Source organism: Neolamprologus multifasciatus, chromosome 10 (assembly GCF_963576455.1).
Source record: "Neolamprologus multifasciatus chromosome 10, fNeoMul1.2, whole genome shotgun sequence".
Taxonomy (NCBI): Eukaryota; Metazoa; Chordata; class Actinopteri; order Cichliformes; family Cichlidae; genus Neolamprologus; species Neolamprologus multifasciatus.
In genome coordinates, this window is record NC_140448.1 from 10,864,243 (window position 1) to 10,879,515 (window position 15,273).

Genomic DNA, 15,273 nt, shown 5'->3' on the forward strand with positions numbered 1-15,273 from the left:
GAAGGTGTGTGTTTCCATGTGTCAGTGTGTAGATATTAATATTAATTAGTGTCTAATAGATGGTGTCATCTATTTTATTGTTGTGCCCTGTCCTTTAGGGCTGCGATTTGTCATGTTTCCACCACGCACACAGCCCCTGTGGCTATACACATCCACACACACACTGCTGTCATCAACGCTAACAGATGGGACTCCACTGTGTGTGTTCAGCCCCCCTGGGGGGAAAACCACAGACTCGCATACACACACACAGCTGGGTGACAGGCTAATACATTGTAAACGATATCAATAACTTCAGCCGGCTACATTACCTGGCATTTATTAGCTTATACCTCCTTTGTCTGGCCTGGTGTTGTATATTGGGGTGGGGAGTGTGGATGTTCACTGCTTAACAAAGATAGTCCCAGTGCTCATTTGCTCTCTTACTCCTAAGCCTACTTATTTTATTATGTTTCTTCCCTTTGCAGTTTTTAAGCCATGTTTTTTTAATGAGTCTCATATCTCATGGTCTCTGTGTTTGAGCATATGGCACTTTTTTTTATTGATGGGCCCCAATTAAGCCGACTTCCTCATCAGACGATCCTTGATCAGTGGAGCTGATAGCAGCTTTTTGATGGATTTTTATTTTTTCCCTGTCATCTTTCCACAAAGAAGCTCCTCCGTCACAGCCCTCACTTAGACAGCCTTTGTTCCCTCTTAAAACATTCACTCCCTGCCACTTGGGATATACATGCCCTAAATAACTACACGCACTCTCAGATCATGCGAATGTGCAGATACCCCCATTTTTTCCCTATCTATCTTCTCTCTGGGAGTAGAATAGGAAAAACCCCAGACCTGCCAAATATAGTTTGAGTGTATGTTACAAAAAATGGTCACATTTGATCACCATTTTTCATCAAGCTTGATGCTTTTTTGTTGGGTTTTTCTTGGACAGTCTAGACTAGAAAGAAAAGCAAAAATTAGGAATTGTAATGTTGGACTGCTCTCATGCAAACCGAAGGCCGAGATGTCCTTAAGTATTAATGGCATGATGCTAATCGTGTAGTAGCCTTCCATTCAGTTTGTAAGTCGCGAAATAATATCTGAGATTGTTTCCAGTCTAATGCCAGGCCTAGAAAAGAATGTGTCAGGAGGACACTTGTTTAAATAACAGTGACGTCTGGATTTAAAAGCTAGGATGGCGACATTTGAAGCACTCAAGTTTAAGATCGACAATCTAGTGGGTGACAAGCCCCATCTTTTATCTACAGTTATATGCTGTGGTCTTTACACTGCTTAGAAAATGCAAAGAGGTTATGGCTGCACATGCTGATACTTAACAGATATAATGTTGTTTGTTGTGTTATTACAGTCCTAGTTTAGCATGCCAAAGTACCATTAACTGATTAGCAGCGAAAACAAAGTACAGATGAGGCTAAAGTCTTTTTAATTTGGATAATGGAGCTAGACAATTTGAGCAACCGCCAAAGTTATTATAATTAATTTTTAGGGGAACATGAATGTGCTTACAAAGTTTTATGGCAGCCCATCTCAGATTTGATTCTGAATCTAGAAAGTTACAAGAAAAGAGATGTCAGAAGGAAAAGCGTCAGCTGCTGCTATCTGCGCTAGTTGTGGGCGTTGGGCAGAGATTTGATTCAGCTAGAAAAGAAAGTAAACGGTGATCCATGTAAAGCAGAAGGGGTACCGGATGGATAAGGACAGTGGAAGAATAAAGCGAGAATGTGAAAAGGCCACTTAAAGGCCAGAGGTTCTCTTTGGGACCCCTTCACATTGCCCTCTGCCACATTTGTACCTTTCTTTTTTTCCCCTTGCTAAAAAGTACAAATGCACTGGTTTCCAATGAACCGTCGAAATGTCGAGGGCAAGCTAGTTCAGTAATTGTTCCTCATTATAACATTACATAATCCTTCAGGAAAGAATTAGGCATTGACAACAGATATTTGATTTCCTACCATGAAAACATGCATATGTAGCACATGTGGTAAAGGCGGTCGGAGGGAAACAGAAGAGAATGACATGGAGCAAAAGAATAGGAATGAGAGAGTCCCAGATGGTGGCCAATTATGTGATGCTGGGAGTTAAAGTGAGAACAAAGGATCTCATCACAGCCTGAGAAATGAAATGCTCTCCAGAGAGGAACCGTGAATTTCTCTGTGCAGTTGCTACCACCCTTTTGTCTCATAAAAGAGATCAGGGTTCAGGAATAATTGGTAACAGTCTAAAGGGGCTTTCAGATAATACAAAGAGTGTCATGTTTGAACACTCAAACATGAGAGGCCACGAACGCTGCATCGCCAGAAAATCATGATCGGGATGAGAGCCTCTTGTCCAACCTCAAGAGCCTGGGTTTTTTTCTTTTCTTTTTTCTTTTTAGCAAATCGTGATCAGTTGTTGTAGCTGTTGATCAAACTTCCCTGTGTTGTTCTCATTGTTTCTGGTGCCAAGTAACATCGTGGCCTGATACATGGAGAGAATAACACTGCAGATGGAGGCAAGAACAGAAAGAGAAGTAAGAAGCGGTCATTAGTAATGACAAGTAGACTTCTAGTTAACACCCCAGCCTCTCGTTGTCTTTGTTACGCTGCTGTGTTTCTGACAGCCAGCTCTTATCCAGCCACTGCTACCAAGCCAGTAAATGCTGACAAAAGAGATTTTGTAGTCTATATCAGAGTAATTTCATTTAAAACCTCTGTTCCCCCGATTTGTTTTTGTATTATAGGACTTTCTAGTTCAGGCCTCAGGTTTCTCATATCTCACATACACACATCTCCTGGCTGTTCTCGAGCTGTGGAATTATACACAGCAGATGACATTGGGGTGGGGGCTCGGGGCAGCGAATCACCTCAGTCCTCTCATCACGTCCCCGCCTGACTCTCTGAGGGATAAAGCCCATTTCATGCTTGACTCTGCCTGCCAGCACATTGTGAGGCCCAGCCCTGTGTACAGTTCTGGGCTTTTCTCATCTCTGTTTATGTGTGTTTAAAATCAAGTGGCAAAACTCTAAAGTACTTAGTTGCAAAGGAGGTATTTGGGTAGCATGATGCATGTGAGCTACAGAGACTGAACGTGACTTTAAACATGGTGGTGGTAAATCAGAAGTTCTGCTCAATTTTTTTGTGTGTTCTGTTAAAACCAGACAGTGATTTTCCATAATCTTTATTTCTATCCTACACGAAACAGCTGTTGGCTGCACTCTTGTAATCAGTGCACCAGTATGAGAATTGATTTTCTCATCTAAATCTCTACAACAAAGTGAAAAAGGATTTTTCTGCCCTTCCTCATTGTCCCCCTTTGTCCTTGGCCGACTGATGAGCCAGCTTTACAGAGACACCCCACAGTGTCTCTCTGCCTTCGTTCTTAATCAGATTTCACATCTCTGACAGAAACAAGGCTCTGAAAACCAGCTGCAACTCTTTTTTTTTTTTTTTCTTTCTTTTTTTTTTGTTAAATCCCCCAAACCCCAGTGAGACCAAGATACTTTCTCCCTTTCCCTCTTGTTGTTGTTGGCAGTCTTCTGACAAGCATTAAAGTAAATGAGCCTCAGCTACACGCTGTGTCCCAGCTAGGAGAGCCTATTCTGGCTTTCAAGTGGTCAGCCGAGGGACCCGAGCTGTTCTTACAGCGGTAAAACGTGTGGCTGCCAGTTGCTCTGGGCTGATTGTGAACCCCATGTTACCCTGGGAAAGATGGCTGATCAGGTCGAACAGTTATGAAGCTGTAGCTTGAACAAGACTCTGCATTGTTCAAATGCCCTCCTCTTTTGTTTGTTTAGACCTGATGATTGTGCAGGAACTTGAATAATTTCCACATGTCCACAACTGGAGACTGATGCTTGAGCAAGAATTTACCCACAGCGGTTCTGCACTTCATTACAGAGAATGGGTGATGCCCACTGTACGAGGTCTGGTTTCTTCTAAGAGATTCTAAGTACTGGTCTGCATCAGAAATGAATATGTGGAGTTATAAATAAAGCTTTTTGTATTATACTTTGTGCATGTTCCTGTGCTTTTATGAGATACTACAGAGGTCAGTGTTGGACATCAGGCTGTATATTTACAGCTTTGTCCCAGGCAGCTTTTAAAGAACCAGGAGATACTTTTACTGCAGTGTGACCTCCCTGTTCACCACTCTTCCCCGGGACTTTGTTACTGCTTTGCAGTGTTTCACTAAACGTTTCCCCAGCATCCCTAAGAATCTGTTAGGTAGTATAGTGTGTCAGTGAGGTTTTGGATGTCCCTGTTTTCCATTCTGGAACACTGCTGGGAGCTGAAGGTAGTACAAAACCTCCCTGATCAACATTTCGTGCAGTTCATGCATAGGGAGCACAATACTATGTGATATTTGAGCAAACTGAGGAGGCCTTTCCCAAGAAGCTGTGAGAAAATCACAAACATGACCATCATGTTCATTAGAGCAGGGCGATATGACCAAAAATATTTATCATGATATAGATTTGAAAATTTGCGATGACGATATAACTGACGATATAATTGACACTAGACAAAATACTTTACAACTCCACAATTTTATTAGTGCAAAAAAAAAAAAATCAATGTATTTTCACTTAAACAAGCAGCTGTTTTTTTATGTGCATTAAAGTTATATAAAAATGTAACAGTGCAAATGCAAATTCCTTGCTGACAGTTTAACCAAAAGGCATTTCCAGTGGAAACCGGCCGACATATCCTCAGCATAACCATGTATAATATCCACAAAACTTAAAAAGAGGTTATACACACACAATGCGGTAATATTATGTTGAAGCACAGTGCGTATCACTCTGCCAGGCTCCTGCCTACGATAGCCGTAATGCACCGACAATCCATCAAGTGGTGCGGCTTCGTAGCTAAGCAAAGTCGTACTAAAACATTTGACAGATTTTTGAGCGCCGTGTACATAAAATCGTTTCCAGGTTAGTAAACACAACCAGAATTCATACATAAGGCACACGGGATTATAAGGGGCACTGTCAATTTTCAGAAAAATCAAAGGATTGATTTTAAGTGTGCCATATTTTCCAAAAAACACGGTCATAACGACGGCCCGCTAACATGCACTACCAAAAATAGTGCTTTGTTGTCTATCTGATGGACGAAAGCTAAACCAGTTCCACACCACTGAAGTTGCAGCATTTTTACAAACCAATTCTGGTTCATCTGTTTCACTCAACGATCTGCTTTCGTCCTTGTCATTCTCCGTCGCCGCCGTACCTTTTAGGCTATGCGCGTATGAAAACAAAGGCACTCCGCATGCGCGTTTTACCCATATTCTATCGCAATATTTCATTTTCTTGTCGTTGCCCAACATTACACCGGTATTACCGTGAACGGTATGATATGGCCCAGCCCTGATGCTCATGAGAGATTTTGATGGTGTCTGTCTGTATTTTCCTCTTACAAATTTCCACCAATTTTTGAGCCTTCTTTAAGAACAGTGCAGTTTTCTGTTCTCCTCCCTAAAGGTGCTCCTTGTCCTTAAGTTTCTTAGTCTGTCTGTGCGTATGCCTCTGTAAGCCGTCAGATCACTTTTTATATGCCCCAGCAGCTCTCACACTTTCTCTGTAAGCACGTAAAACCTGAAACGTTCTCATGAAGGTATGCAGTGCTTCTGTTAATCACACTTTTGCTGCTGGATTTCTCGTAATTTCTAAGATGTGATCATACCAGGTTACTCAATTTTACACGTCTCTGGTTGGTGACTCATTTTTAAAAAGCTTGTGTTTCCTCTGCAGCGTCTGAAGATGAAACAGTAGCTGACTCTTAATCAGTAGCTTGAGGTAATGCAGCTGTTATTTTTGGGTTACTGTGTGCACTTTTTGCATGCTGGAGTGTTACACGGGCATCTGCTGAGCTCTTAGTGATCTAAGTTTGTTCCTGAGCCTCCAGTCACAAACACGTACACTGACTATGCCTGTGAGACGGAGGGGAGAGCGAGTGGACATGAAACCTTCTGGCTGTTACTGCATTCTTTCAAGGCTTCTAGTGAGGTTTAAAGTGAACGTCAGCCCTTTTAAAATAGCACTTTTGTATTAGGGCTGGGCGATATGACCCAAAATTCATATCTCGATATTTTTTAGCTGGATGGCGATATAAGATATATATCTCGATATTTTTTTAAAGCCACAAGGTAAGAACAAAAAGAGAGTTCTTAGTCAAAGCATGACACGAAAAGCATGAAAAAAACTACTCAAAAATAAATTATGAGCATTTATTAAATAATAATGCTCCATAAATAAAAGAAAACTATGTTGTTTTTGTGCATAACAAAGAGCTCACAATTGTGCAGTCAAAATGTAAACTAAAAGACGCTGAGCATAATAACAAGGGCAGATTTCACAGCTGCTCTGTTCCCAACTTCTACTGTGTGACTGACAGCCTGGAGTTTGAAATCCTCTTTGTAACCATGTCTCTTAACAGGTGCCATTTATTGTCCTTATACACACACAATAAGGTAATATTACGTTGAAGCACAGTACGTATCACTCCGCGAGGCTCCTCGGTAGCCGTAATGCTCCGACAATCCATCAAGCCGGTGCAGCTCCGTAACTTACCAAAGTCGTACTAAAACATTTTTTGACAGATTGCTGAGCGCCGTGTACCACATAAAATCGGTTCGCGGCCATCAAGCACAACCAGAATTCATACATAAGGCGCGCTGTCAATTTTTGAGAGAATGAAAGGATTTTAGGCCGTACATGGCGTTAGCGTGGTTAGCTCGTTAGCGTGGTTAGCTCGTTAGCGTGGTTAGCTCGTTAACACGTTGACGCCGTCCAGCCCCACAGCACGCACGGGGCGATGCGCAGTACCTCGTTAACGGAGATTTGCCGTGTCCATCTTGTCGCTGCCTGCAGGTGAAGCAATGGGGGAGGGAGGGGGAGTTGTGTTCAGTGAAGGAGAGGCGAGGCCGAGTACCGTTGCGTAAAGACAAAAGAGAGGCAAACTTGTGGCTCCACAACTATAATTATAACGTAACATAGACTATATCGATATAAAAGATACTGTCACATCTTATATCTCATATAAAAATATATCGATATTTTTAAAAAACTCGATATATCGCCCAGCCCTATTTTGTATAACACATCTGTAGATTTATGCAAGCTTTGACCTTTGACCCCGAATGGAGGCATAATCTGATGAACAGTGGTGATGATATTTTTTACGATGTCTGGTTTATGGCTGAACATAGCTTAAGAAAACAAATGGCTCCAAATAGTATTAAGAGCTTGACTACTGATTAAACTTCAGAAGGGAAAACAGATTTAAGGATTTTGTTTATGTGTCTTTGATTAAAAACTTTTTTCTATTGTTGCTGTTTAAGAATGTAACTGTTGTAAAATGTGGATTTCTACATGCTTTTTACTCATAAGGTGTTTGATGCTGCGGTTAGCGGTCACAGCCCAAACCTTTGTGCTTTTGTATGTGTAGTTTTCTTCTTCTTTTTTTTTTCCCCCCTTTTTGCATTTCAGCACGTCCTGATGACCTTTCCATATTGCTTCCACTCCAGTAATCAGAGGGGGACAAGCTTTCTCCATGTACATGCACGGGAAAGTGTGCAGTTAAAGAGCGTAGTGCTCAGACGGCTTCTCCCTGCAAACTGTCCGCCACCTGAAGGATCAAGATTTGATAACTTTGATTATTGCAGCGGCTTGAGTTTCTGTTGAGTCCTTGATCTCTCGTGACATTATGCTCCTCATATAGCTCGACTGTAAGCAGTGCCAGGCGTTTGATCCTGCTTTATGACTTCCTGTCCCAAGGCGAAGGAGGGAAGCTTCCCTTTTCCTCTGCTGTCCACATGAACCCTAGTGCTCCTGTACTAAGCACAGAATCCCTCATTAAATTTTTCCCATTTTTTAACAAATATGATGCATCCTACTCCGTCCTTTATTTGTTTTTATTTTTAAAAAATTCGACTTTTTAAAATCAGACTTTGTGGTGTTAATGTTTTAGAGTCTGTAATCACAGCTAATGATGCTGTTCCCTTCCAATTTCTACTGTACTGAGCTGCAGCCAGCTGACAGCTGGACACTCCACAGCAGGTGCTTAGCTTCTTGCTTGGCAGATATCCTCGCTCCGTAATGAGTTAAAACTATATAAATATATATTGATAACGGTTAAACTGACGTTTTGTTTGACCCTTCCACAGCCGTAAAAACGTAAACTCTTTTTATGGGCTTCCTGACCTGAGATCTCGATGCCGGGGCCCGTTTGTCACCACAAATTAGTAGGGGTGGGAGAAAAAATTGATACTGTGTAGTATCGTGATATTTTGTTTGCTAATAATGTATCAATACAGGGACAGCAGAAATCAATATTTTGTTACAAAAAAAGATTTTGTGGACTGGAACATGCTCTGACTTCAGAGCATGTTGATCCTTTTTCTGAGCAACAATCCTGACATTCCTTCACTGTCCAAATGTGTTTAACTTTTTTTTTGGCAGCAATAAATATGACAGTTTACTTATTTTAATTTTAGACATGTTTTATTTTAATTAAGTTTAAAACTTTTTTATGTAATGTAAAATTATATTTTGTTTTAATTTACTTTCAAATTCTTCAGTTGCTGAAGGGGCTGCATAGTTTTCATAAATTTCATAGTTCAGAATAGCTATAATTGTACCACATGGTTGCATTCAGTTAAGTTGGACTAGACTGTAATACAAACCGTTCAGTTTGTCAACAATAAAACTGACTGAAATGAGAGACTGAGTGCGAGACTTTGACATTAGATAAAATGAATATTGATAAAGTTGACCTTTATGTACAGAATCTAAATATTGCAAAATATTTTTAAAAAATTGCAATAATATCGTATCGTGCGTTAAGTATTGTGATAATATCGTATCGTGGGATGTATGGTGAGTCCCACCTCTACAAATTAGGCTAAAAGTGATGTAATTGTTTTCACATAGAAGAAGCGTCTCCCCTCCAGACCTCCCTGTGAGGATGGTTTGGACTTCTCAGCTGTGTAAATGATGAGGCCATTACTGTTAGCTATCTAATGTTGAGCTGACACCACATGTAACACATCAGTGGTTGAAGTAAAAGTTAAAGTGTCACTAAACTGTACCCACTAACATGCACCAGTTTGGCTCTGTGATAGACTGACAGCATGTCCACAATGGACATAGAGACAGCGCACCTTTAATAACCTTGGAGGATGGCACTGTTCTCTTCAGCTCCCAGTTTCTCTGCGTTGCTTTGCTTGCAGCAGCCTGTTGCATAACCAGCGTGCCATGTTAAATTCAGCCGAGCAATCTTTTTAAAAAGCGTCCCTGGCACAATCAGAAAATGTTTCGATCCGACGGAGGCTCTGGCTCTAGAGTGTACCTGTTTCCTCTGTTAGTCCTGCTTTCAAAGAGCGAGTGGGCGTTCATGAGGGAGGGGATCTCAAGAGTCTGTTTCACAGTCACAAATTGTTTGAATTATGTACTGTGTGTTGTATAATAGCCAGGAGAGGTAGGTGTGTGTGTGTGTGTGTGTGTGTGTGTGTGTGTGTGTGTGTGTGTGTGTGTGTGTGTGTGTGTGTGTGTGTGTGTGTGTGTGTGTGTGTGTGTGTGTGTGTGTGTGTGTGTGTGTTCTAAGAGCTGCGGAGGAGTTGTTTGGGTTGATTACATCTCTGCCTACTTGTATCTTGTTCTCTCCGCCCAGCAAACCCAACAGTGTTTCAGTCAGGCAGCGTGAAGGAGGCGGATCAGCTCTGGTTAAAGAGAAGCCGCCACAGTCCAGCCTCCCTGTTTGTGCCACTGGCTGCTTTATGTCAATCATTAGTAGAAAGCACTCTTTCTTTAGTTTCTGCTTTGTCTTGTTTATCTACGATTAGGAAGGAGGAAGGAGAAAAAAGCCTGAGGATCAAAGCAGAGAGAGAGATTTGGAGAGCAGTTTTCTGCATCAGAGACGACGCTTTTAGTCCGAGATGATTTTCTGAACACAAAGGCCGGTCATCATTGCAACAAAGCCACTGGGAGCTTAAGCTGGTGGCTTCTCTGTTGATTAACTAATTGATTTATCACTACGAGTTAATGGCTTTTCTTCAAACTGATTTTTTTTAACGCTGCTTATCGAGAATTGAAAGTGGGAAAGCGATGATGGATGTGTGTGTTACAGGAGAGTTGACCTGCTTTTCCAGGAACTAAAACATCAGAGCTTACAAAACTGATCTTTTCGTGATGGGGACTTTGTGTTCTTCATTAAGGTGTGCTCTCAGTTGTTAGCCTGCTTTTGCACCAACTCGGCCTCATTTGTTCTGATAATGATTATGAGAAATTGCAGGCCAGGCCTTTATCATAATTACAGTGCTTAATTTAGCATTTTTTGAAGACTTAGTGGCTTTTGCCCCAGTCTATTAGTACGTACTGTGTAGCTCTAATGTGCATATCAAAAGGGGTACAAATAAAAAGCCACATAGAAACACTATGTTAATGGAGCTAATGCCTGCTCTGTATAAAATCACAAAGTAATTGTTTAAAAAAGTGCTGAGAAACTTTGCTGGTAAGTAAATTTCTCATAAATGCTGTGTGGGAGTGGGAAGTGTAACAAACGTAGCATGTGCTGGAAAATGGTGACTCTGTGAGAGTTTATGAATAATTAATGTAGTAGTAATGTTGCCTCAGCAGAGAGGTGATATGCACGTGCACACATGCTGCTCAGCAGAAGATGTAGGTGTTCTGTTTGACCATGAGAGACTGAAAGCATGAGCCGGGCTGTCTGCCGTCCGCATAGCATCAAACCTCTCCTCCTCTTCATTATTGATCAGACCTCTTAAAAAAGCAGCAGGCTAACTCGTGCGTATTGTTTAAAGCAGCGGTCCCCAACCCCCGGGCCTCGGACCGGTACCGGTCCGTGAGTTGTTTGGTACCGGGCCACGAGAGTTGAGGCTCAGGTGTGAAATGTATGGTTTTCAGGGTTTTTATCAGTTTTCAGCGTTATTTTGTTATCGTCTTTATCGTTAACTTGGGTTTCCTGGGTCTTTTCACGTGTGTTATGAATAAATCTTCTTTTTTCGGTACCGGCACTAGTTTTATTTTGTTGGATTTATCTGCAACACCTTAAAGGCCGGTCCGTGAAAATATTGTCGGGCATAAACCGGTCCGTGGTGCAAAAAAGGTTGGGGACCGCTGGTTTAAAGCACTTTCTTATCCACCCTCTGCCCAAAACAATCATGTTTTCCTTTAAAAAACTAAGAAATCTCAGTTCTGTTATACTTTCTGATACTGTCGTCTCTTCCTCTCTGTAATTCCCACCAGCTTCCTGCCCCGGCCGTGTAATCTTTCCAGGTGGCCGCGTCCATTCAGCCACGGTTATACACTTAAGCGTGAATTATTGAAGCAGGTCAGCAGCACCGTTCTGTGAGGCTGCGCTCTCTTCATCCTGAAACTGGGTCACAATGTTCAGATGTAACACAGCCTTGTCTCCAGACTAGCAGAGATCACAACACTGAGATCACAGCCTCAACATAGTGGGTGCCCATCCACATCCCACCAAAGGGCAGGTTGGCTCATATGATGAAATCACACCCAACACCAAGCTCTATATCGGGAATAGTTACCAAAACAGGGGGAATGTGTCATCCTCCACTGGCTGTACATCTTAGCAAAGTGCAGTTTTAAAGATCAAGCTTATTCCAGGTGTGACAGACACTCAGACGGGTGGATGATCTCCATCCTGCAAAATGTGGACATGTTAAGGATGTGCAAAGACTTCTTATCACAACGTCCTCACCTGCTTACCACAAAAGGAAAAAAATAGACCCAGACCCCTCGGGTTATGTGGTCCCCTGATATTATGGTGCTTTAGTAGTTAGGAACTGTTCCACAAAGTTCTTTTCTGGGTTTAAAAAAATATAAATTTGCCTTGTGCAGCTTTGACTTTATTTTATGTTTATTTCAGGCAAACGCAAAGCTCTGCTCAGACTTTATGCAGTCATTTCTTTCTAGAGACGGTAGGAGGGGAATCAGTTGTAATTAAAGAAAAAGTTCACTGTGTTGTTTTGCTGTAATTATTTCCACCAAAGAGGATTTGCTGTTTGCCTTTTTGAGGAAAAATGATTATCTTGTGTTTGATGAACAAATACACTCTGAGCCAGGGAACGGCACAGTTTACTCTTAGAGTTGATTTTGCATCTGATGTTCTGCCTTTAGCTTTTTTTTTTTCAGGTGGATGTATGTAACACAAAGAGTTTGAGATATTGCAAGATCTTTGCCGTGTCATTCCTGTCATTGGTGGACATCGGAGTGACTCGGATCATGTGAAACCACAATGAAGAATTATGGACACAGACATTAGGATAAATAAAGAGACAAGCATTAAACAGAGAGAAATTATATATATAATTATATATATATATGATTACATGAAGAACTGCGTGTATACAGGGTGTGATCTCATTGTTTAGTCGGAGGTTTGTGATGCAGAGTGCAGCATTACTGCTTCACCATTTGTTCTTGCATCACCCTTCCTCTCAACCTCTTTTCCTTCCTCTCCTTCACTTTGTTTCTGTGTCCTTACCGTTGTGCATCTACGTGTACTGATCACACTTCACAGTACTCTTCTGCTAGATGTACCACAATCTATTAATATGTACACCATGAATATGCTGACTCTGAAAGAGCACAAAAACACGCTTTACCTCTCTTCAGCCACGCCCAAAGACACACACACAGATTCAAGCTAAGCCTTTTCTTTGCTCCTTTTCCTTCCCTCCTCTGTCTCCTTCACCACTTTTGTTCCAAAGTGCTTAATAAGTGATGGAGTGGTTAATCGGAGGATGCCCCCAATGGCTCAGATGAAAGAGATGCAGGAATAATCTGCAGTGCACCCTAAGGCTGTGATTTCCCACCGAGCCAAACCTCCTCCCGCCTTTGCACTCTCATCTTAGCACTCTCACTCTTACCCTCGAAAGCCCCCATCACACACACACAAACCTTTTTTTTTTTTTTTTTACCCCATTTCCCCTTCTTCCTCCATAAGAGAGCAGGAGAGATCAAAGAGGTGGAGCGGATCATCCTGTAAACATACTTGCAGACCCATCGAATTAACCCTGATTGAATTATCCGCTCGCAGTGTGGTTTCTAGCTATCGCAGCCACCCGGCCACTGATGTCAGCCGGTCGCTGGCCTAAGAAAGATGCACGTGATTGATATTCCCCAACAATCACCTTTGTTCCACTGTCAGCTGCTTTGGGGATCAACCGAGGTGTGGCCAAAATATGGATGTACACATACGCACATTCTCAGATGCCAGCTTCCTGTGTAACCTGCTCTTGCTGTGTTTGCAGGCTGGAACAAACAACAAACCCGTGTGTGTGTGTCCCCATCGTGACAGCCAAAATAGAAAACTATAAAGGTTAATGGCCTGCCTGCACTTTGGTGAAGGGTTTGTTTTTGTTTTTGTGAAAGCACTAAAATAGTGAATGTCCTAAAAAAAACCTTACCAAAAAAACATGAAATTAATGAAAATACGAACTCCACTAAACCTTTGAAAATGTTAAAAAATACAATACAGCTTTAACTGTAAGTCCAAATCTCTGTTAGCTGTACAGCTGTGTAGCAAAATTCCCCAGGTTTTTATTAAAAGGGTCGACTGACATTGGAAGAGATTTGAGCTTCTTATTTGGTAATTAATTATTTATGTATAACTCCCCTACTTTTAGTGTTTATTGGAAGCTAAGGTAATTTTCTCCTGCTTTAGTTACTGTTCATACATGAAAGTGAAACCTTCTTTTTGTCTTTTTTTTTTTTTTTTACTTTATTTAATAGGATAGTTTAAAGTATAAACAGAGGGCAGGAGGTGGTTTTTGGGGTGTCTAGGGTAGACTACACCCAGACCCCTGTAGTAGCTTTTGGCAGCCAGCTCAGCCAGGTCTTCTTATTCACTTTAAAGCCAAAAGCAAACTGCTCCACATCTCCAATAGAAAATAGTGATTTTTCTTCAGAAGGAGCTCCTGCTGGAATTTAAAGGTAGATTGTTGCAGCAGCTGTAGCTGTTTTGTAGACTTCAGCAGGAGCTTATTACACACAGCACACACTAAACCCGCTAAAACAGCAGACTGACAGACTGACCGCCCCGCGTTCATTAGGCAGGCATGGATTCAAAGCTGCTCCATATTCATGTCAGAGCGGCTCAGCCCTGCGATTGATCATTAATTTGTCTCTGGCTCCTGAAGGTGTGTGTGATTGGCAGAGGTTTGCTGAAGGCCGCAGCACTAGAGGCCCTAGAATCGCACAGTCAACAGAATCGCAGTGCTTGTCAGGCAGCAACTACACAACTAGGTGGAGTTCGTAAACGAGGGCCTCGTTCAGCAGCCCCCCTCCCTCGTCTGCTCATGTGGAGCAGCTTTACGAGGGGCTGTGCCACCCGGCGCATCTATAATTAAGAGCCAGGGCTGGCCATGATGTCAGAGCACAAGCACTCGGGACTCAACCTTCTGCTTTTTCACCTTTTCATGTGGTAGCCAAATGGTATTAAATTAAGATCATTTTAAATAAAAGTGTGTGCTGAACCTCTGACTGAGTGCCAGCAGTGTTATTATATATCTCAGTTAAATCATAAAAACAACAATTTGTGGGTGTTAGATGGACGGAGAGAGTAAAAGAAGGCAAACATATCCCCCACAGTCACCTCACATAAAAAACACATTTATTTTAGCATTGAGACCTTTGCTCATTACTCATGTCTTTTCTTTCATGTACTTTTACATTTTCTACTCTTCTCACAAGAATTCTTAATCTTATCTCCCCGTTGGGCGCCCTCCTCCTCCTCCTCCTCCCCTGCATGCATCTTTCGTCTTTTTATCATTCCCATGTTTCCTAAGCTCAAAGCCCCACACAATTCATCATCTCATACAGTTAATTTATCTCTACAGTACGTATCTATCTATGCAAGGTCCTGTTTTTTTGTGTGTGTGTGTGTGTGTTTTTTAAGGAAAATTGGGAGCCATTATTCCACTGTTCTTACGCACAGCAAAACCGAGCAATAAAACCACAGAAACAAATAGTTTTGCTTTTGACATGATTGAGAAAAATATTATTCTGGTACATCGACAGCCTGTTATTATTTTTGCATTTAAATGCCACGTATGGAGTCGGTTTGAGTTTTGGAGGGAATGGAGGAGGTCTGTGTGCAGAACTGCTTGGAGTTTTTGATGTGTGCTGAGTTGTGTAAACCCACAGGTATTCTGTGCTAACATGTCGGCATATAGTGTGCAGCCATAAATAACTTATGAGCCAACACAAGAGAGAGTGCAACACTGGCAACTCTGTGTGCGCGT

At 41.8% G+C, this 15,273-nt stretch overlaps 1 protein-coding gene and 1 long non-coding RNA gene across 5 annotated transcripts in view; one reads left to right on the forward strand and one right to left on the reverse strand.

The window, feature by feature from the left end:
- The window catches only part of abr (ABR activator of RhoGEF and GTPase), a 123,858-nt gene that overhangs the window by 91,227 nt on the left and 17,358 nt on the right, over positions 1 to 15,273 (forward strand). The gene's annotated exons all lie outside the window — the stretch shown is intronic.
- LOC146509633 (uncharacterized) lies at positions 226 to 10,245 on the reverse strand. The gene is made up of 2 exons (XR_014876280.1): positions 7,088 to 10,245; positions 226 to 6,040 (listed from the first exon to the last, which is right to left on the reverse strand). It is a non-coding gene; the product is annotated as an uncharacterized LOC146509633 (long non-coding RNA).